General features: G+C 38.7%; 1 pseudogene; it reads left to right on the forward strand.

Moving 5' to 3' along the window:
* Positions 1 to 6,511: 6,511 nt before the first annotated feature.
* Positions 6,512 to 7,088, forward strand: LOC143668942 (glyceraldehyde-3-phosphate dehydrogenase pseudogene; annotated as a pseudogene).
* Positions 7,089 to 22,632: the final 15,544 nt, after the last annotated feature.

The following is a 22,632-nucleotide window of genomic DNA, read 5'->3' on the forward strand; positions in this document are numbered from 1 at the left end:
AAATTGCTGGCAGGGAAAGGTGGCCACTTCCAGGGTATCCATCATGGCCAGTCCATGGAGGAGTCTACCCATTTGTGTCATGGACCACTTCCTTGTCCCATCAGCCATGTACAGAGGAGGCCGGCATAAAACATGGCCACCTGACCTTGCCTTGTGACAAGTGGACATCAGTGGACAGGCTCCATGAAACACAGTTGGCACGGAACTATTGTTCCTGGAGGTAATGATGAGTATAATAGTAAAGATTTTGGCTATGGGGGATAGGGAATGGGAAGTCAAGGCTTAAAATGTACAGGTTTCCTGGAATGAATGGAAATGTTTTAGAATGCTGGAAGTGTTTTAGAACGATGGAAATATTTTGATAAAGGATAGTGATGATGGTAACACAACACGGTGAATGTAATTAACAGCACTGAAATATATATCTAAATATAATTAAAAGGGGAAATGTTAGATTGTATATATGGTAACAGAATAAAAATTTTTTAAAAATCCATGGAATTACACTACACAAACAGTAAACCCTCAGTTAAACCATAGACTTTAATAGTACAAGTATAAAAATGTGCTATCATGGTGACTTCCGGAGAAGATGGCGGCTTAGTAAGATGCGCGGGTCTTAGTTCCTCCTCCAGAACAGCAACTAAAGAAACAGAAACAATATGAAACAGCTCCCGGAGCCACGACAGAGACCAAAAAGACAGTGTACCCCATTCTGGAACGGCTGAATGGGCAGGGAGAATCCGCTGTGGTGAGATACCCGAGGGGTGTGCATTTCCCCGGCCGGGGCGGCTGGCGACTGGGGTCCCCTCCACGCACGTGGCTCCCCGGTCTGACTGGGAACGTTGGATAGCGGGGCCCTCCCGCCACGCTTGGCGTCTCGGCCCAGCTGGGCAATTTGGACCGGCACTCCCCCAGCCGCGGCGGCCGGCGACCCCCCCTCCACGCACGGTTTCCCGGGCCGACTGCGAGATTCGGATTGGCAAGTTAAAGGAGCCACAGCATCTTTTACTGGTGGGACCCGCAGACAGACGAGCGCCACGAGCGCCACCTACTGGGCAGGAAAAGAAAAACAGAGCCCAGAGATTTCACAGAAAAAGCTTTCAACCAGCCGGGTCCCACACCCAGGGAAATCTGATCAAATGCCCAGACACCAGCAGAAAATAATGGATGACGCTCGGAAAATTGAAGATATGGCTCAGTCAAAGGAGCAAACCAATAGTTCAAATGAGATACAGGAGCTGAGACAACTAATGCTGAATATACGAACAGAAATGGAAAAACTCTTCAAAAACCAAATCAATAAATTGAGGGAGGACATGAAGAAGACATGGGCTGAACAAAAAGAAGAAATAGAAAATCTGAAAAAACAAATCACAGAACTTATGGGAGTGAAGGACAAAGAAGAAAAAATGGAAAAAACAATGGATACCTACAATGGTAGATCTAAAGAGACAGAAGCTACAATTAGTGAACTGGGGGATGGAACATCTGAATTCCAAAAAGAAACAGAAACTATAGGGAAAAGAATGGAAAAACTTGAGCAGGGGATCAGGGAACTGAATGACAATATGAAGCGCACAAATATACATGTTGTGGGTGTCCCAGAAGGAGAAGAGAAGGGAAAAGGAGGAGAAAAACTAATGGAAGAAATTATCACTGAAAATTTCCCAACTCTTATGAAAGACCTAAATTTACAGATCCAAGAAGTGCAGCGCACCCCAAAGAGAATAGACCCAAATAGGCGTTCTCCAAGACACTTACTAGTTAGAATGTCAGAGGTCAAAGAGAAAGAGAGGATCTTGAAAGCAGCAAGAGAAAAACAATCTGTCACATACAAGGGAAACCCAATAAGACTATGTGTAGATTTCTCAGCAGAAACCATGGAAGCTAGAAGACAGTGGGATGATATATTTAAATTACTAAAAGAGAAAAACTGCCAACCAAGACTCCTATATCCAGCAAAATTGTCCTTCAAAAATGAAGGAGAAATTAAAACATTTATAGACAAAAAATCACTGAGAGAATGTGTGACCAAGAGACCAGCTCTGCAAGAAATACTAAAGGGAGCACTAGAGTCAGATACGAAAAGACAGAAGAGAGAGGTATGGAGTAAAGTGTAGAAAGAAGGAAAATCAGATATGATATATATAATACAAAAGCCAAAATGGTAGAGGAAAATATTATCCAAACAGTAATAACACTAAAAGTTAATGGACTGAATTTCCCAATCAAAAGACATAGAATGGCAGAATGGATTACGACCCAGCAATACCACTGCTAGGTATCTACTCAAAGGACTTAAGGGCAAAGACACAGACGGACATTTGCACACCAGTGTTTATAGCAGCATTATCTACAATTGCAAAGAGATGGAAACAGCCAAAATGTCCATCAACAGACGAGTGGCTAAACAAACTGTGGCGTATACCTACGATGGAATATTATGCAGCTTTAAGACAGACTAAACTTATGAAGCATGTAATAACATGGATGGACCTAGAGAACATTATGCTGAGTGAGTCTAGCCAAAAACTAAAGGACAAATACTGTATGGTCCCACTGATGTGAACCGACATTCGAGAATCAGCTTGGAATATATCATTGGTAACAGAGACCACCAGGAGTTAGAAACAGGGTAAGATAATGGGTAATTGGAGCTGAAGGGATACAGACTGTGCAACAGGACTAGATACAAAAACTCAAAAATGGACAGCACAATAATACCTAAGTGTAAAGTAACTAGGTTGGAACACTGAATGCAGCTGCACCTGAAATATAGTTTTTTGTTTGTTTGTTTGTTTGTTTGTATCTTTTGTTTTTGTTTTTTTCTTTTTCCTTTTTTTATATATATATAATTTTTATTAGTATTATTATTTTAATTCTCTTCTCTATATTAACATTCTATATCTTTTTCTGCTGTTTTGCTAGTTCTTTTCCTAAATCGATGCAAATGTACTAGGAAATGATGATCATACATCTATGTGATGATACTAAGAATTACTGAGTGCATGTGTAGAATGGAATGATTTCTAAATGTTGTGTTAATTTCTTTTCTTTTTTTGATTAATAAAAAAATTTTTTAAAAATGTGCTATCATCAACTGTAACAAATGTTTCACACTAATGCAAGGTGTTGCTGTGGGGAGATACATGGGAATCCTATGTCTTATGTATGATTGTTCTGTAACCCCACAGCTTCTCTAATAAAGAGGGGAAGATTTTAGCTACTTTACCAGTGTTCCCCTCCATGGCTTGAGTCAAAGTGAGTCACCCTGTGGGGATCCTACACGAAAAATTGCCAAAGAGCATGTTTTTGCTTCAACGTTACTGCTATAAACCGGGGAAACTGAGATAGCTTAGCAGCCTTCTCCAAGAGATAGATGGCTAGGGTAGGAACAGAAAGTAAACGCACATTCTTTAGTGCTGCTGCAGCCCTGAATCCCTATCTGGCCCTCCTACTGTGATGCAGTGCGAGCAAGCATGCATGCCTTATATGTGTTTTATGCAAGGCACAACTCTATATAGCACCTTTTCCACATCATTGTCTTTACCCTAGTCCCACCATTGTCCCCCAGGCCATTCCCTTTTCCAGCCCTTTTACCTTTTCCAGCCCATTCTACCTTTTCTATAGGGTAGAAAGGTCCTCCTCCTTATAAATGGACCCACAGTGGACTATTACATCCTCCCTGGGCTATGGGTGTGTCCGGGGCACATGGTAAGAGGGCTGCCTCTCTGAAGGTTAATTTTGGCATGCACCAACTGCCTCTTCCTTTTTTTTTTTTTTTTTTTTAAAGGAAAGACAGAGAGAAGGAAGGAAGGATAGAAGGAAGGAAGGAAGGAAGAAAGGGAAACATCTTTTAAACATTTTCTTGTTTTATTGTATTTTGTTTTTCCGTTTTTTGTTACATGGGCTGGGGCCGGGAATCGAACCGAGGTCCTCCGGCATAGCAGGCAAGCACTTTGCCCGCTGAGCCACCGCGGCCCGCCCTCTTCCTTTTTTTTTAAATAAACTTTTTAAAAAAGATTTTTACGGATAAATCTTCATACATGTACATTCCACACATTGTGTACAATCAGTGGCTCACAATTTCATCACATAGGTGTTTATTCATACCATGATCAATTTTTAGAACATTTGTATCACTCCAGAAAGAGAAATAAAAAGGAAAAAAAATAACCTCGTACAGACAATACCCCTTACACCTCCCTCTCATTGACCACTGGTATTTCCATCTACCCAATTTTAAAAAAATGAACTTAAAAAAATAAGTTTAGGGCGGGCCGCGGTGGCTCAGCGGGCAAAGTGCTTGCCTGCCATGCCGGAGGACCTCGGTTCGATTCCCGGCCCCAGCCCATGTAAAAAACAAACAAACAAACAAAATACAATAAAACAAGAAAATGTTTAAAGATGTTTCCCTTTCTTCCTCCCTTCCTTCCTTCCATCCTTCCTTCCTTCTCTCTGTCTTTCCTTCCCTTCCTCCCTCTTTAAAAAAAAAAAAAAAAAAAAAAAATAAGTTTAAAAAATTAACCCTAACCCATATACCCAGATCCACCAACTTTTAACATTTTGCCATATTTGCCGTATCAGTCTATTTATCCACCTACCTATCTGCCTGTCTATCCATCCACCCATCTACCTACCACCTATATATTCTTCTATTTTCTAAACATTTGAGAGTACATTATATACATCAAGCTCCTTAAACACTTAATACTTCCATGTACATTTACTAAGAACAAGGATATTCACTTATGTAATCACCTTAAGTAAAATTATCAAGTTCAAGAAATTTAGCATTGATATTAAATTTACAGTCTACATTCCATTATCATTTGTTACAATAGTGTCCTTTTGGGCATTTACCTCTGTTATTACATCCAATTCAGGATCATTTAGTTCTTATTACCTCTTTAGTCTTTCTCTTTTTCTTTTTTAAATTGAGGGAACATATTAAGCATGAACTTTCCCATCTCAGCCACCCCTAACTTGTGAATCACATTCAGTGGGATCAATCACATTCACAAACTTGTGCGACTCTCTTTACCATCAACTCAAACAGAAACTCTGCACCCATTATGCATTAACTCCTCCCTCTTCCCAGTTATCTATAGTTTAATTTGTCTCTATGAATTTGCATATTATAGTTATTTCATACAAGTTGTATTATACAGTATCTGTTCCTTTGTGTCTGGTATATTTCACTCCCCATCTGCCTCTTTATTTTTATTCTTTTTCTTTTTTATTGGTTGCATGGTCTGGGAATCGAACCCGGGTATACCAGATGGAAGGTGAGCATTTTACCACTGAACCACCCGTGCACCTTCTTTTTTGCTTTTTAAGTTCTTTAATGACACATTCAAAGCTTTAACATGAGAAGCACTCACTATTTTAGTTAATATTTAAACAATGTCATAAAGAATAAAAAGACTGAATGCATTTAGGAATAAACTGCATCATCTATCCTTAGGTTCACATGCTCCCCAGTACATTTATAAATGTATAGCTTATGAAATTATAAAACCATAGGACCAAAAGGAAACCCTACAAATTAAGACCTTAAAGTAATGAAATCTTATGACAGAATAATATTTAAACTTATTTGATGATCATTTAGGCTCATCTGACTAATCACATAGATGTCAACCACAAGGCTTCCCAAATATGGAATGGCCATTTAAAATTAACAATGAAATGCAATAGACAACTAGAATAAAATCAATAATCTGAGTTACGGCTTTCTGCTTTAAATATGAGCGCTTAAAAGTTAATGAGAAAAAAAAGTTAATGAGGCTCCTCTGGACCAGATAAGTCCTGAAACCTAGCGGGCCCAGCCTCTCCAGAACATCAGCTAATTCCATCTCCCTACTCCATTCTACTCATAGCTCCTTCCAACATGAAAAAGTTAGAATGGCCATAGCCCAAATACCCCTTAAGAGTGGGAGAAAAATCAAAGGTGATGGTGGAGTTATACAGAGAAGGTAGGATTTAATAAACGAATATGATTGCTGAATCACTGAATTGTTATTTCTTTTAGTCTCCAGTATCTTAGAGAAGCTAGAACTGTGGAACTGTAACCCATACTAAATTCTGAAATCTATTCTATTACTAATTGTTGTGCTGTGCTTTGAAATTTATTGGTTTTTTTTGTATATATATTATTTTTCACATACACACAAAATGTTGATTGTGATAATAAAAATATACATATTCCTTCTAGCCTCCAGTGCTCTGGAGCAGCTAGAAGTTGAAATCTGAGATGATGGTATGGTAGCCCATGACAAACTCTGGGATCTGTCCTGTAACTCTGTTATAGAAGTTATAGAATCTTTTCTATAACTGATTGTTGAAGAGTGCTTTGAAAACGATTGCTTTTTTCTTTTTTTGCTTTGTATATATGTTATATTATACAATAAAAAATAGTTAAAAAAATTAGTGAGGCTCTCAGCTCCTCCTCCTCGATGGACAGCCCCATCCTTTCGTGCAATGCCAGCCACATCTCTGAGGCACAATGGTGGAGGTTGGGATAAATGAATTTAGCTGTATTGGCACCTGGTCACCAAGGCTGCAGTAAACCATGGCAAAGTACAGGTTGTTGCCAACAATGACCCCTTCATTGACCTCAACTGCATGGTCAACGTGGTCCAGTACTATTTCACCTTGGCAAGTGCAAAGGCACCGTCAAGGCTGAGAATGGGAAGCTTGTCATTAATGGAAATCCCATTACTATATTCCAGGAGCAAGATCCCATCGACATTAAATGGGGTGATGCTGGTGCTGAATATGTTGTGGAGTTCACTGGTGTCTTCACAACCATGGAGAAGGCTGGGGCTCACTTGAAGGATGGCTCCAAAAGAGTCATCACCTCTGCCCCTTCGGCTGATGCCCCCATGTTTATGATGGGCGTGAACCGTAAGAAGTATGACAACTCCCTCAAGATCTTCAGCAATGTTTCCTGCACCACCAACTGCCTGGCCCCCCTGGTCATCCATGACAATTTTGGCATTATGGAGGGACTCCTGACTACCGTCCATGTCACCCACCTGCCTCTTGACTTCAGATCTGGAATGGTTCTTTCCCCAGGGTGATGAAGGTGTCAAAAAGCGTAGTGGAAGACGTATTGAAGAAAAATCTGACTTTGCGGTATAATTTCGGTCTTGCCACCCTTGGTGTAGGAATTTTCAAACTACCAATGGCATGAGGATAGTCAGCTTGAATCAGTGGAGCCCATGATAGAAACGGTTTGAACAGGAGGCTGAAATTATGTTCAACAAAGAGACCTATGAGGTTTTCTCATCCTTCCTTTCCAGCACTTTCTGTCATCCCTTTTCGAAAGTTAGAAGAATTGCCATTGGAAGTGCAATCAGGTGAGGCTGGAAAGGAATTCCATACTTTCTTTGCAGCTTTTATGTACAGTATATATACATGTATATATATATATTTATCTGTATATCTGTTTGGTTGACAAAGAGGAAGGGAACTGCTTCTCCATGTTATTTCTCATCAATTCATATTTCTCTCTTCCTTGAACACACCCCATACTTTCTGCTTCAGATTATGAAGTTCTCTGCTTTGAACTCTGTCATGTTTAAAAGCATAGCAAAATATAGCTCTCCCAAGCCAAAATGTTAGAAAACTTTTTTACTGTGAATATTTAAAACAGGGAAACATAGAAAGAATAGTATGAGTACAATATGCTCTAAAGTGGGTTGAATAGTGACATATCCAGTCTAATCCCCAGAACCTGTGAATGTGCTTTATTTGGAAAAAAGATCTTTGCAGATGGAATTAAGTTAAGAATCTTAGCATGAGATCATACTGGATTATCTGGTAGATCCTGAATCCAATGACAAGTGTCCTTATAAGGGACAGAAGAGAAGACACAGACATAAAGAGAAGGCTGTGTGAAGATGGAGGCAGAGATTGGCATTATGTAGCCACAAGCCACAGAATGCTGTCAGCCACCAGAAGCTGGAAGAGAAAAGGAAGGAGTCTCTCCTAGAGCCTTTGGAAGGAGTTCAGCCATCTAACACCTTGGTTTAGGACATTTGGCCTTCAGGAGCATGAGAAAATTAATTTTCTGTTGTTTTAAGCCACCCAGTTTGTAGCAATTTATTATGAAACACAGCCACAGGAAAATTATACACCCTAAATGTCTGTTTTTGTTTCCTAGCTGCTAAAACTAATATCGTACAATGGGTTGGCTTAACAACAGGAATTTACTGGCCCATGATTTCAGAGGCTAGAAGGCTTGCTTCTTCCAGGGTTCGGCATCTTTGGACTATCGAGCAATCTTTGGGGTTCCTTGGTTTCTCCATCACATGACAGTATCTTCTTTCTCTTTCAGGTTCCACTGGCTTCCAGTTTATGGCTTCTCTTTCTGTGTCCAATTTCCTTTGGTTATAAAGAACTCCAGCAATCCAGATGAAAGACCAACCTGATTCAGTCGGGCCACATGTTAACTGAAGTAACATCTTGAAGAGAGTTTAGTTACAATGGGTCCACACAAACCAGAATGCAGACCATGACTGTGCCAGTTTGAATCTGTGGTGGACCCCAGAAAAGTCATGTCCTTTAATCCTCATTCAATATAGCTATTGATTGTTCCCATGGAGATGTGACCTACCCAATTGTGGGTGGTGACTTTTGATTAGATGGCTTCCATGGATTTGTGACTCTACTCATTCCAGGTAGGTCTTAATTTACTGGAATCCTTTAAAAGAGGAAGCATTTTGGAGAGAGTCCCTTTTTTAGAGCCATGAGACCCATGAGAGACCATGCAGCCAGAGACCTTTGGAGATGAAGAAGGAAAACGCCCCTGGGGGGAGCTTCATGAAACAAGAAGCCTGGAGAGAAAGCTAGCAGATGTCACCATGTTCACCCTGTGCCTTTCCAGTTGAGAGAGAAATCCTGAACTTCATTGGCCTTTCTTGAGTGAAGGTAAACTCTTATTGATGCCTTAATTTGGACTTTTTATAGATTTGCTTTAATTGGGACATTCTCATGACCTTAGAACTGTAAACTAGCAATTTAATAAATTCCCCTTTTTAAAAGCCATTCCATTTCTGGTATCTTGCTTTCTAGCAGCTAGGAATCTAGAATAATTATCAAGAACATGTCCAAATTGGGGTATAGAGTTCAATCCATCATAATGTTACTGGATAAACGCTATGGATTCATTTGCTTGACGCACTCAATAACCAATTCCTGAAACTCCGGGGTTCAAAGAGAGGAAGAGTTTATTATTAGGTGTGCAGTAGGAGAGCAGATGGCCCAGTAGTCCAAAACCTGTCTCCTGAACTCCAGTAATTCTGGAGTTTTCTTAGAGAAAAAGATGGTCAGGGTTTAGGATAATGAGCACAGTGGACCCTGATTGTGTAATTAAAGGTGATCTAATTATTAAGCATGTACAGATTGATTACATCTTAGTCACAGAATGTGTGTAAGAAAGTGACAGACAGGTATAGGTGACTTGTAGGTTAAAGTCTAAGCTACTGTACATGTCAGGTGGGCCCATTTTGGTTAGATCCAGTCTCAGTTATAAAGATAACTTTGGACTTGGGATGGGTTAGTTCTGGGCTGACCAAAGACCCTTCATTAACAAACATAAGGGACTGTTTTTAGTGATTACAAGACTCTAAAGTTGAAAAACTGGATAACTGGATATAAATTAAGGTTAGTCACAGGGTTTTTGTAATCACAGTGGCAGAAGATAAAGGCTATACAATCATTTGCAGAGATCAAGGCAGCTGGATCACAATTCAGGCATTTCCCTCTATCTACTCCAACATGCCAGAAAGCAAAAAGGAATATTTATATAATGATTCAGTAATTAAAATCATCCTTTAAATCCTGATTTCTCGATTACAGTAATGGCCACTACTCCATTCAAAAGTCACAATTTTGTCACATTTCTTTCATCTATTTCTTTTTCTTTCCTTCCTTCCTCCCTTCCTTTTTCTTGTCTTTTTTCTGAAGTGATTAAAGCAAATCCAAATGTTATATAATTTCACCCTACACACTCCTATATACATCTGAGAATATGTTCACATTTCTTTATTTAATCACAATGCTAGTAATAACAACTAATTAAACATAAGTCCTTGGTATCAAAAATGTCTTTTAATATTCTCCCTTAGCTCTAGCTCTGAAGTCTTATTAAAATTGTTACTCTTCCTGAATTATCTTTTTTTCAGTTCTCTTTCTAGAAGAGAGATACCTGGGGTTGCATGCAGCCTTCCAGGTTTTGGCTCCCAGCCAAAACGGAAGGCAAGCATCTCAGTGTTCTTCCCCGCTCAGTGACGAAAATTCTTGGAATTCCTTCTCTAGTTAAAAATAATGGATTCTTTTTTTTCCTTCTACAATATTAGCTTTTGTCTAGGGTTGACATTCAGAAGTCCCAATTCAAAGTCCTTTTGGAGGTGGGTGAGAGAATAAAGCCATAAGAGAAAAAGTAAACTGAATTCTAATATTTTCCCCAATTGCAGGGGAGTTTAGTTTTGAAAAACGAAACAGAAAGGAAAAAAAGGTGGAAAGCAGGACGTTACTGTACATTGGATTTTTTTTTTTTGATAAAAATTGTTTATTTTTGTGGGTCAGTGGGTAAAATGGCTTCAGGCAGTATTAACTCAACAACGGAAAAGACAAAGAAACAGGTCAGTTTGCCTTCTCATGGTGGCTGTGAATTCTGTGTTCTCCTTCCTGCTCTGATACTTCCATCACCCTCTAGTAGAATCATGGAAGGTTCCAGTAAGAAGGGACTTGGCAACATCTAAAGGAGAGGTTTTCAAACTGTTCTAGAGACTATTTGGTTCCACAGAGGCTGGCAGAGGAAGACTGAGACAAGAGGGAAGCCAAAGTCTCAAGCCCCCATGCTGGCCTCTAGGAGACCAAAACAGTTCGTTTTTAATGGGATTAAATATAGACTTCCACGTAATAAATGCTTTTTTAAAAGGGAGTGTTCTGCTAATAAAAAAAATTAAAAAGTCCTCATTTTATAGAAGAGAAAATGGAAATTCTGGGAAACTACTTTCTCAAAGTCAGGAAACAAACTGGAGGAAAAAAAACAAAGCCTGGACCTAGGTCATTTGTCCAAGCCCTACCCAGTGAAGATCCTATGTCATCGAAAGGCCACTTCCATGGTCTTAAGACTTAGAAATCCACAGGCATTAAAATGTAGAAGAGGTCATCTAATCAAACCTCCCAGCCAGCACAGACATCCTTTCAGTAGCATCCATGACAGATGGTCATTCAGATACAGGAAGAGGGCTTCCTAATGAAATAGCACAGTCTAGAGCAGGGATACCTCAAATCCAAAAATCTTTTCAGATGTTAGAGAAAACTTTCCTACTTGGAACTTTTTTCTTTTAGCCTGAAACTTGAGTTAATGGGCCAAGCAAAAGGATAAACAATGCAAAACCATTTCCAATGTAATTTTTCAACATTTGTATATAGCATGTTTAAGCAAAGCATGTCTCTTCTGCATTCCCATAAGGGTTGATATGTCAGTTAGGAATACTTTTAGCTGCTAGTTATAGAAAACTTGACTTACAATGGTATAAATGATAAATATAACTTTTTGTTGTCTTATCAAGAAGTCTGCAGATAGGCAGTTCCAAAATGGTGTTCAGTAGCTCAAAAATGTCATTAAGATCCAGGGTCCTTGGCTCTGCCATTTTCATTGTATCAGCAATGTCTCTTCTCATAGTCACAATTTAGCTGCCGCAGCTCCAAGTTTCTCATCTTTATGCAAAAGAAGCCCAAGGGAGTATCAAAATAAAAAGAGAGGGGAAAAAGTAAACTAATAAACAACACCAACTATTATTTCCTTTATCATGCTCTTCTTGTATAAGGGAAGAAGTCCTGTTTCATAATCCTCAGTAAATTTGACTTATGTATCAGTGGCTAGAACTAGGTCCGATAACAACATGTTTACCAGTAAGGAACAAAGGAGAAAGGGATTATCATGACTGGGTTCAGACAAAGTATAATTCTTCTCTTGGGGTTGGGAAGATTACCAGTCACAGATTACAGATCTAAATGTAGTATCTCTGCATGTTGTGTACTCTTCTCCACCAGATCCGCATGTGGGTCTCTGTGCTCAGGTGAGCTGTAGTTTTGAAAAGATCTCTGCCTCCAACATGCCCAATATGCATCTTCCAGGAGATTATTTACTACTGAAAGGTGTGAGGGATATATTGGTTTTGCATACTGCTAACTGGAGAGTGAATGCTTCATTTGCTGCATATTTATTCTGTATATCTGGATACACAGCCCATACCTCCTGCCTTCATGTAAATTCCCACCTTGGTTCCCCGGAAAGTCAGACTGACTGAGATGTGCGATTGGTGTACATTGGATTTTAATGGTTCCCTTGTGTTTTTCTTTTTTCTGAGAAATTTCTCCATTAGTTTAAAAATACTAAGTTGTGTCCCCTGAATAACTGCATTTGGCAGTCCTTGCAAGGAAAAGCATGATACCTGTGGTTTGTATCCTGGTGTTTTCTGTTACAGAGCTGTACCCTTTGGTGCGCCCCCTATGTTCTCAAAACTGCTTTTTTCTTTTAAAGAGATTAATTGATCATCACTCTCTCTCTTTCCCTAAGAAAAGGGGGTATGATGAAATCATTCTTACAAAAAAATGTTGTGGCTTCAGAGGTACACCCTCCATTTTCTAGATTATCAAATATGTTAAACACTTCTTCATTCAAAGGTTTGCTGGTTTGAATCTATTATGTACCCCTGAAAAGCTGGGTTTTAATCCTGATCCAATCTTGCTGAAACATTTCTTTTAATTCTGATCCAACACTGTGATTTGGAAACATCTGATTAGATTATCTTCACAAAGATGTGACACATCCAACAGTGGGTGTGACCTTTGTTTAGATGGAGATGTGATTCCACCCATGCTAGGTGGGTCTTGATGATATCACTGGAATCCTTTAAAAGAGGAAACATTTTGGAGAGTCAGAAATGACAGAAAGGACAGAACCCAAAGATATGACAGAGGCCTCAGAGCCAACAGAAACTTCACAGCAGAGCTGACAAAGATGTGAACATGCGGAGAACAGAGACACAGATGTTTGGAGCCCAGCAGACATTGCCATGAGATGTTAAGCAAGCCAGAGCCTGGAGAGAGCCAAGGGAAGCCAAGAGATGAAAGCCGGCCCTGGAGAAGTAAGGTGAGGGACCTCCACAGGCACAGAGGTTAAAAGCAATGGAGCCCAGGAGCAACAGACCAATGTAACTTCCCAGCTGACAGAGGTGTCGCAGATGCATCAGCCTTCCTTAAATTGAGGTATCTTTCCCTGGATGTCTTAGTTACTTCCTTAAAACTGTAAACTTGTAACTTACTAAATTCGGGCAGCTTGCAAACTAACACAAAAGGTATCCCTTGTCAGCATTTAAACACTTTGTTGATAAATGCTGTATCTTTGCATGCTCTGAGAACTGGAGGTGGTAGGAATGGAAGGGTCAAGATTGCTGTGCCTGACCACTAGCTGAGAACTAGACTTTTAAAAATTGATACTAAATATTTTAGGGAGACAGAGGAGAGAGTAGTGACATCAGTATCAGGTGTGCCACCCAGGAAGGGTGAAAGGCAGCCTGAATCATCAAAACATATGTGGATACCAAAGGTAAAACCCTCCAGTTTTTTCTCCCATTGCTCCCCCTTCAAGCCCCTGTGCCCCTGGGCTCAAGGTTAACTTAGCCTCCAGGTCAATTGCTGAAAAGCAATTTATTCTGTCTGAAAACAGTGGAATCTCATCATCTGAAGCAGGTTTGGTCAAATCTTGAGATCTAGCCAACTGTCTCCCCTCTTGTCTTTAATCATATATATTCCACGAATGGCTCTTTTAACAAGGCAACTACCATTCCCTCTTGTAGATTTTGAGGCCCTTGACCTACACAGTGCTTTTTTCATGCTTAAATGAAACCCTTGGCAGAGTAGAGAAGCTTGTTCCAAATCCCTTTTCCTGGTAATATTTTATTCTATCACTAACCCAGTCCAGGTGAAGGAGAAATGTGACCGACACACACAGCTCAGAGCAGAATGAATTGGGAACTAAGAAGGATGCCGTTTGAATTCCAACATTTCTCACTTTCCCCAGTAACTTGGTGTCTTTGTTTTCCCAGCTCTTTACCAGAGGGAAGAGAAAATAGGTCAGTGGATATCTTTCAAAATATAGGCTAGGTCTATTTTCAGCTCTGACATGTGGAGAGCTTGAAGCCATCACACCCATCGCCATAACAAGAAAAAAAGCCAAGCAAATTGAAAATCAATGACTTTTCTTAGATCTATCAGAGAATTGAGGTGACAAGGCAAGCTAACAATCCAGATTAGTTAACCTGGAGTATGGGGGAGGATACGATTAACGCATTTGTAAGCTTGCTCTGTGTTTGCATGCCCTCAAGCAGTGGAAAACCACTCACTGCCCTTGTCTGCCTGTTTGTCTGTTTGTAGACTTGAAGCTGAAAACAGCTTAAGATGTTTGTCTACATTGCTGTGTCATTTGCATATGTCTGCTTTGTTTATCTGTGACGTTCGCTTCTCTGGAACATATCCTCCTACTCGTGGGAACTCCTGCTTTGTCCTTAAAATTAAAGATACCTCCTCAAGGCAAATGGGAACCTCCCCTGGTATTCAAAGGATAGCTGAACTCCAAATGGTTCCTTTACTCGATAAATAGCCAGCAGAAAATAAACTCGAGGCTCTGGCTCTCTCTTGGGACAGAGACTTCCTTGCTTTCTGAGTTTGTGTCAAAGAGTTTTCTCACACAATTTCTTTGCAGGGCAAGAACAGATGGGTAACATAACCAGAGAGATGGAAATTCTAAGAAAGAAACAAAAGGAAACGCTAAAAATAAAAAACTCTGTAGTAGAAATGGAGAAAGCCTATGATGGGCTCATCAGTAGACTGGACATGGCCAAGAAAAGAATCAGTGAGCTTGAAGATACAAGAATAGAAATTTCCCAAACTAAAATGCAGAGAAAAAATAAGGGAAACCACAGAATGGAACTGAGAACTGTCAGAAGATTATGAAAAGTGAAGCATACATATAATTGGAATAGCAGAAGAAGAAAGAAAGGAATATTTGATATAGTAATGGCTGAAAATTTTCCAAAATTAGCAACAGACTCCAAACCACAGATCCAGGAAGCTCAGAGAACACCAATCAGGCTAAATACCAAAATATCTACACCTAGGCATTTCATAGTCAAACTACAGAAAATTAAAGAGAAAGAGAAACTCTTGAAAGAAGCCAGATTAAAAAAAGACAGCTTAGCTATAAAGGAATTGTAACTGAGAAATCAGGATTTAAAGGATGATTTTGATTTCTGAATCATTATATAGATGTTCCTTTTTGCTTTCTGGTATATTGGAGTAGACAGAGGGAAATTCTTGAAATCTCTAAATTATAATCTAACTGCCTTGATCTGTGATAATGATTGTATAGCCTTTATTTTCTGCCACTCTTATTGTAAAAACCTTGTGACTAACCTTAATTTGTACCCAGTTAGCAGTTTTTCAACTTTAGAACCTTGTAATCACTAAAGACAGCCCCTAATGTTGATTAATGAAGGGTCTTGGGTCAGCTCAGAACTAACTGACCCCAAGTCCAAAGTTATCTTGATAACTGAGACTGGATCTAACCAAAATGGGCCCACCTGACATGTGCAGTAGCTTAGACTTTAACCCACAAGTCACCTAGACCTCATTATAATATTAAAAATCACACCCATCTTCATCTTAAAGCTGCCATTTTCTTATGTACATTCTGTGACCTAAGCATATAATCAGTCTGCTCATGCTCAATAATTAGATCACCTCTAATTACATCAGCTGGATCCATTTTATTCATTATCCTACTAAACCCTGCCCATTTTTTTTTTCTCTAATAAAACTATTAGAATTACTGCAGGTCAGGGAGACAAATTTTGGGCCGATTGGCCATGTGCTCTCCTACTGTGCACCTAATAATAAACTTTTTCTCTCTTTGAAACCCTGGTGTCTCAGGAATTGGTTATCGAGCAAATTGGGCATAAGAATCATGGCCTTTGTCTGGTAATGGAACAAGGATAAGAATTACATTGGACTTAACAGAAATCATGTAAGCAATAAGAGAGCAGAGTAAAATGAAATTTAAACTGTTGGAGGTAAAAGTAAATAATAAAAGAAAGACTCGCAATTCTATTTCAGCAAAATCTTCCTTAGAAAGTAAAGGAGAAATAAAGACTTTCTCAGACAAATAAAAACTGAAGGAATTCGTTGCCAGTAGACCTGCCTACAAGATATGATAAGGAACATTCTTCTTAGTGGAGGAAAATGAAATAGGTAGGAAACTCAGATCTACATCAGGAAAGGAAGACCATAAGAGAAGAAATAAATGAAGGCATAATATTTTATTATTTTTTTCTTGTTCTTAATTGATATTATATATAACTTTTTGTTCAAAGAGTAGCAAGAACAATGTATTGGGTGATTACAGCATGTAGATAAGGGAAATGAATGACAACCACTTTATAAGGGACAGGAATAAGGAATGGGAATGCTCTAGTATATGGTACCTGCAGTCCTATGAAGTGGTATAGTTATTTGAAATGGACTTAGATTAGTTGTAAGTGTATATTGCAAACTCTAGGATAATCAGTATAAAAGTAAAATATATTAAGAATTACTGATTGTATATGTAGAATGGAATGATATCTTAATGTTTTGTTTAATTTTTTTAACTAATAAAAAAAGTTTAAAAAAGTAATATATATATAGTGGGTGTGCTAAGAGAGGAGAGAAAACAGAATCATAAAAAATGCTCAATTAAATCCAGAGAAGGCAGAAAAAAAGGGAAGTAAAAAAGAAACAAAAACTTGTGCAACAAATAGAAAACAGGTATAAACATGATTAATATTAATCCAATTATACCAATAATCACTTTAAATGTTAATGGTCTAAATACACCAATTAAAAGACAGAGACTGTCAGAGGAGATATGAAAACAAGAACCAACTATATGTTGTCTACAAGAAATCCACTTTAAATATAAAAACCCAGGGATAGAGAAAGACATATTATGTTGAGACTAATCAAAAGAGAGCTGGAGTAGCTGTATTAATTTCCAACAATGCAGACTTTAGAACAAGAAAAACTATCAGTGATACAGAGGAACATTACATAATGACAAAGGTGGCAATTTTCCAAGAAAGCATAGCAATGTTGAATATGTATGCCTCTAATAACAGAGCATCAAAATACATGAGGCAAAAACTAATAGATGTGAGGCTTGCAACTAAGTGAATAAACCTTGAGGACAGTATGTAGAATGTAATGTCTGAAACAAAAAGACACATATTATCATGCCCACTCATATGGACTAACTATAATATACAAACTCGGAGAATTGAAATTGAGAGCATGGGTTATCAGGTTGGGGCCTATTGTATAGGGTTCTAGATTATCTACTCCAGAGTTGTAACTGTTATTTTAAAATTCTGAGATGCTGAACTATTTGTATATAAATGGGTCATTTCCTGGAAATTTGGATATCTGTTTGACACCTGAGACTCAGAGATAGAGCTCTGAAGCTATGAAAGTCAGCATTACCCCATAGAGTAATTGTTTAAAAAGTTGAAAAAGTGATCAGACTTTGACTAGAGATATGAATGAAGCTGATCTAGATAAGACTAAGGTAAATCAGAATACAGAGTAAAGAATGATATGGTCTATATTTTAAAACTTCAACTACTTTGTGAAACCAAAGGAAGAGATGTTTATTAGGTACGAAATTTATATTTTTGGTAGTGCATTATCTAATTTAACTTGTGTGGTCAGCTTATTTTAACACCATACTTTCATGGAATCTTGAATAGGGAGTGAGATCTTGTTGGTTTGTACAGATTAGTGTGATGCCCCGATATATCCCAGAGTAATTTGAGCAGAGAATAAAAAAGTATTTGCAAAATACCCTTGAGGGACTGAAGAGAAAGGAGGAAATATTAAACTTCCCCATCTGGGGAATTCCTGATATTCTTGCAAGCATGGGGACAACCAATTCAATAGGTTAATTTCTTGATTTTGGGGCTTGCCCCTGTGAAACTTGTTCCTGCAAAGGAAAAGTTAAACCTGTTTATAATTATGCCTAAGAGTCACCCCCAGGGAATCTCTTTTGTTGCTCAGATGTGGCCTCTCTCTCACTAAGCTAACTTGGCAGGTGAACTCACTGCCCTCCCCATTACATGGGACGTGACTCCAAGGGATATAAATCTCCCTGGCAACATGGGACAGGACTCTTGGGATGAGAGAGGACCTAAAAGCATAGGATTGAGAAAGCCTTCTTGACAAAAAGGGGAGAGAGAGAAATGAGACAAAATAAAGTTTCAGTGGCTGAGAGATTTCAAATAGAGTCGATAGGTTATCCTGGAGGTTATTCTTATGCATTATATAGATACCCCTTTTAAGTTTATGTGTATTAGAGTGGCTGTAGGGAAATACCTGAAACTGAAGAACTGTATTCCAGGAGCCCTGATTCTTTTTATTTTTTTTAAACATAACAACATACAAATGCAAACATTTTTACCATATGATCATTCTGTTCTTGGTATATAATCAATAACTCACAACACAATATCACCACATAGTTGTATATTCATCACCACGATCACTTCTTAGAACATTTGCATCAATTCAGAAAAAGAAATAAAAAAGAAAAAAATTCATACATACCATACCCCCTCCCCCACCCCTCACTGATCACCAGCATTTTAATCTACTAAATTTATTTTAATATTTGTTCCCCCTATTATTTATTTTTAATCCATATGTTTTACTCAACTGTCCATAAGGTAGATAAAAGGAGCATCAGACACAAGGTTTTCACAATCACATAATCACATTGCTAAAGCCGTATCATTATATAGTCATCTTCAAGAAACATGGCTACTGGAACACAGCTCTACATTTTCAGGCACTTCTCTCCAGCCTCTCCATTATACCTTAACTAAACAGGTGATATCTATATAATGCGTAAGAATAACCTCCAGAATAACCTCTTGACTCTATTTGGAATCTCCCAGACGTTGACACTTTACTTTGTCTTATTTCTCTCTTTCCCCTTTTGGTCAAAAAGCTTTTCTCAATCCTTTGATGCTGAGTCCCAGCTCATTCTAAGATTTCTGTGTCACATTGCCAGGAAGGTTCACACTCCTGGGAGTCATGTCCCACATAGAGAGGGGGAGGGCAGTGAGTTTGCTTGTCATGTTGGTTGAGAGAGAGAGGCCACATCTGAGCAATACAAGAGGTTCTCTAGGGATGACTCTTAGGCCTAATTTTAAGTGAGCTTAGCCTATCCTTTGTGGGGATAAGTTTCATATGAACAAACCCCAAGATTGAGAGCTTGGCCTATTGCTTTGTTTGTTCCCACAGCTTGTGAGAATATCAGGAATTCTCCATATGGGGAAGGTGAATTTTCCTCCTTTCTCACCATTCCTCCAAGGGAACTTTGCAAATACTTTTTTATTTACTGTTCAAACCACTCTGGGATTTATCAGGGCATCACTCTGGACAAACCTACAAAAATCTCATGCCCTACTCAAGGTACCATGTACTTATGGTGTTCAATTAAACTGTCCACTTACGTTATATTAGGAAATGCACTAGTCAAAATATAAATTTTGTACCAAATAAACATTTTTTGCTTAATCTCACACATAGATTAAAGTTTTTAAGTATGAATTACCATCTATTTTCAACACCCTTCGGTATTGACATTCCTTTGTTCTTCCTCACACAAAAGCATTCTTAAATTTTGTACATTTACACTGTCATTTTACATTCTAGGCATTCCTAGATTATACCATCTCAGTCTTTATCATCTATCTTTCTTCTGATTTCATTTGTGCCCCAGCCGCCTCCCTCTATCATTTATCTTTATCATTATCTATCTTTCTTCAGATTTCATTTGTGCCCCAGCCACCTCCCTCTATCATTCTCACATTCAACTTCATTCAGCGTACTAATATTATGTATTACAATTAGATAGTATTGTGTTATCCATTTCTAAATTTTTTACAGTCAGTCTTGTTGCACAATCTGTGTCCCTTCAGCTCCAAATACCCAATAACTACTCTATTTCTATTCAGGAGCCTTGATTCTTGAAGACGATTCTATATAGTATCACAATGTGACTGTGTGATTGTGAAACCTTGTGTCTGTTGGTTTGTACAGATTAATGTGATGCCCCAATGTATCCCATGGTGAACATGGCAATGTCTGATAGCTTTCTCTGTAGGCTTCTTGTTTCATGAAGCTCCCCTAGGGGCATTTTCCTTCTTCATTTCCAAAGGTGATGAAGGTTTCTGGCTTCGTGGTCTCTTGTTGTTCTCATGGCTTTGCTGCTTTCTCCAAAATATTTCCTCTTTTAACAGATTCCAGTAAACTAATCAAGACCCCCCTGGAATAGGTAGAGTCACATTTCCCACTAATCAAAGGTTAATTCACACAATTGGGTGAATCACATCTGCATGGAGATAATATAATCAAGTTTCCAACCTACAGTACTGAATAGGGATTAAAAGAAATGGCTGCATCCACAAGATGGATGAGCATTAAAACACGCCTTCTGTAGGGTGCATAGTCCTTTCAGACTGGCACAGTAAGGATATTGTGGGACTGAACATCACTAGTAATTGACTGTATCTAACTAACATTTGGAAAATATAGCTTAGGTTTACTTTAAACACAACTGGATATATCACAATACATACTTAAGAAACCAATAAATTTAAGGAGTGATTATTTATTCTACAAAATAATTCTTCAGTGTATTGAAGTATGTTTATTCTTTATTTTACCTAAGAATTGTTACAGGTTTCCTTTGGTCAGATTTCCCAAAACATGTAGAGTAAAATTCCATTTAGAAGTTTCCAATCTACCTTACCAGAAACCTTCATAAATCCTTATAACTATTTGGAAAAGTGAACTCCAGAAGCATCAGTGTATGTCATTGGTGATGGGACTAGCAATCAATCCCCTAAGGAAGTCTTGCCAGTGGGTTTGTCTTGTAATTTGTAGGTTTTTTTCCCTTGCTAGGTCTAAAGGAGAGAATGATTGGAGGCTTGCTGTTTCTCCAAAGCAAGGGGCCCACTTTCAGTGGCAGTGATAGAGGAAAGTGCATGGGGCTGCTCCTTCTACAGGCCTCTCTGCTTCCCCAGGCTGTTCTTGTTGGTTCCTTTTTAATTTCTGTCATTCATTCAATCTTTCAATAATGTTCACGAAATACATTTTCTCAGCAAGGCCCTGTACCAGATGAGCACATTTGATTACAAGATATTCAGATCAATTGGTGGGTCATTAATGTGACTATATATATATATTCAAACAATGAGGCTGGATTAGAAAAAAATTGAAGTTCTTGGCACAAGTTGTCCACCCAATCTTTTTTTAACTTTTTAAATATATAAAATATAACATATATACAAAGCAAAGAAAGAACAAAGCAACTGTTTTCAAAGCACTCCTCAACAAGTAATTACAGGACAGATCCTAGAGTTTGTCATGGGCTACCACATGATCCCCTCAGATTTCTCCTTCTAGCTGCCCCAGAATATAGGAGGCTAGAAGGGACAAATAATTTTTTTCATCATAATTGACTTTTTTTTCTTTTTTGTGTTTGTTCTAGTTTGCTAGCTGCCAGAACGCAATATACCAGAAACGGAGTGCCTTTTAAAAAGGGGAATTTAATTAGTTTCTAATTTACAGTTCTAAGGCCGAGAAAATGTCCCAATTAAAACAAGTCTATAAATATGTCCAATCAAAGGCATCCAGGGAAAGATACCTTGGTTCAAGAAGGCCAATGAAGTTCAGGTTTCTCTCTCAAGTGAGAAGGCACATGGAAAACAAAACAAAGTCACAGTTTCTCCCTCGGCTGGAAGGGCACATGGTGAGCACAGCGTCATCTGTTAGCTTTCTCTCCTGGCTTCCTGTTTCATGAAACTCCCTGGGAGGCGTTTTCCTTCTTCATCTCCAAAGGCCGCTGGCTGGTAGACTCTCTGCTTTTTGTGGCTATGGCATTCTGCTCTCTCAGAATCTGTTTCATTCTCCAAAATGTTTCCTCTTTTATAGGACTTCAGAAACTAATCAAGACCCACCCAAATGGGTGGAGACATGCCTCTACCTAATCCAGTCTAACAACCACTCTTGATTGGGTTACGTCTCCAGGGAGATGATCTAATTACACATGGTATTGAATAGGGATTATTCTGCCTTTTCAAAATGGGATCTTGAATAAAACATGGCTTTTCTAGGGGGCATACATCCTTTCAAACCAGCACAGTGTCCACCCAATTTTGCATTTACTAACCATATCCTTCTCATGGGGATGGAGGGATAGTCACAGCTACCTTTCTTCCTCTTCCTCTGTTCTCTGGTTGCATAAAAGCAGAGGCTACAGTGAATCAGTTGGAGCTATTTTCCTTGGGAGAACTTAATGGTAGTCTCTCAGCTACATCCAACCTTAGGTGGGGCTTACTCTAGGACTCTAGTTAAGTGTATTCATTCATTCCCTCACTCATGCAGTATTCGCTAAGTGTAAGATGCTACGTTGGAGATGATCCAAAATACGAAGATAAATAAGCCCCA

Source organism: Tamandua tetradactyla, chromosome 25 (genome assembly GCF_023851605.1).
Source record: "Tamandua tetradactyla isolate mTamTet1 chromosome 25, mTamTet1.pri, whole genome shotgun sequence".
NCBI lineage: Eukaryota > Metazoa > Chordata > Mammalia > Pilosa > Myrmecophagidae > Tamandua > Tamandua tetradactyla.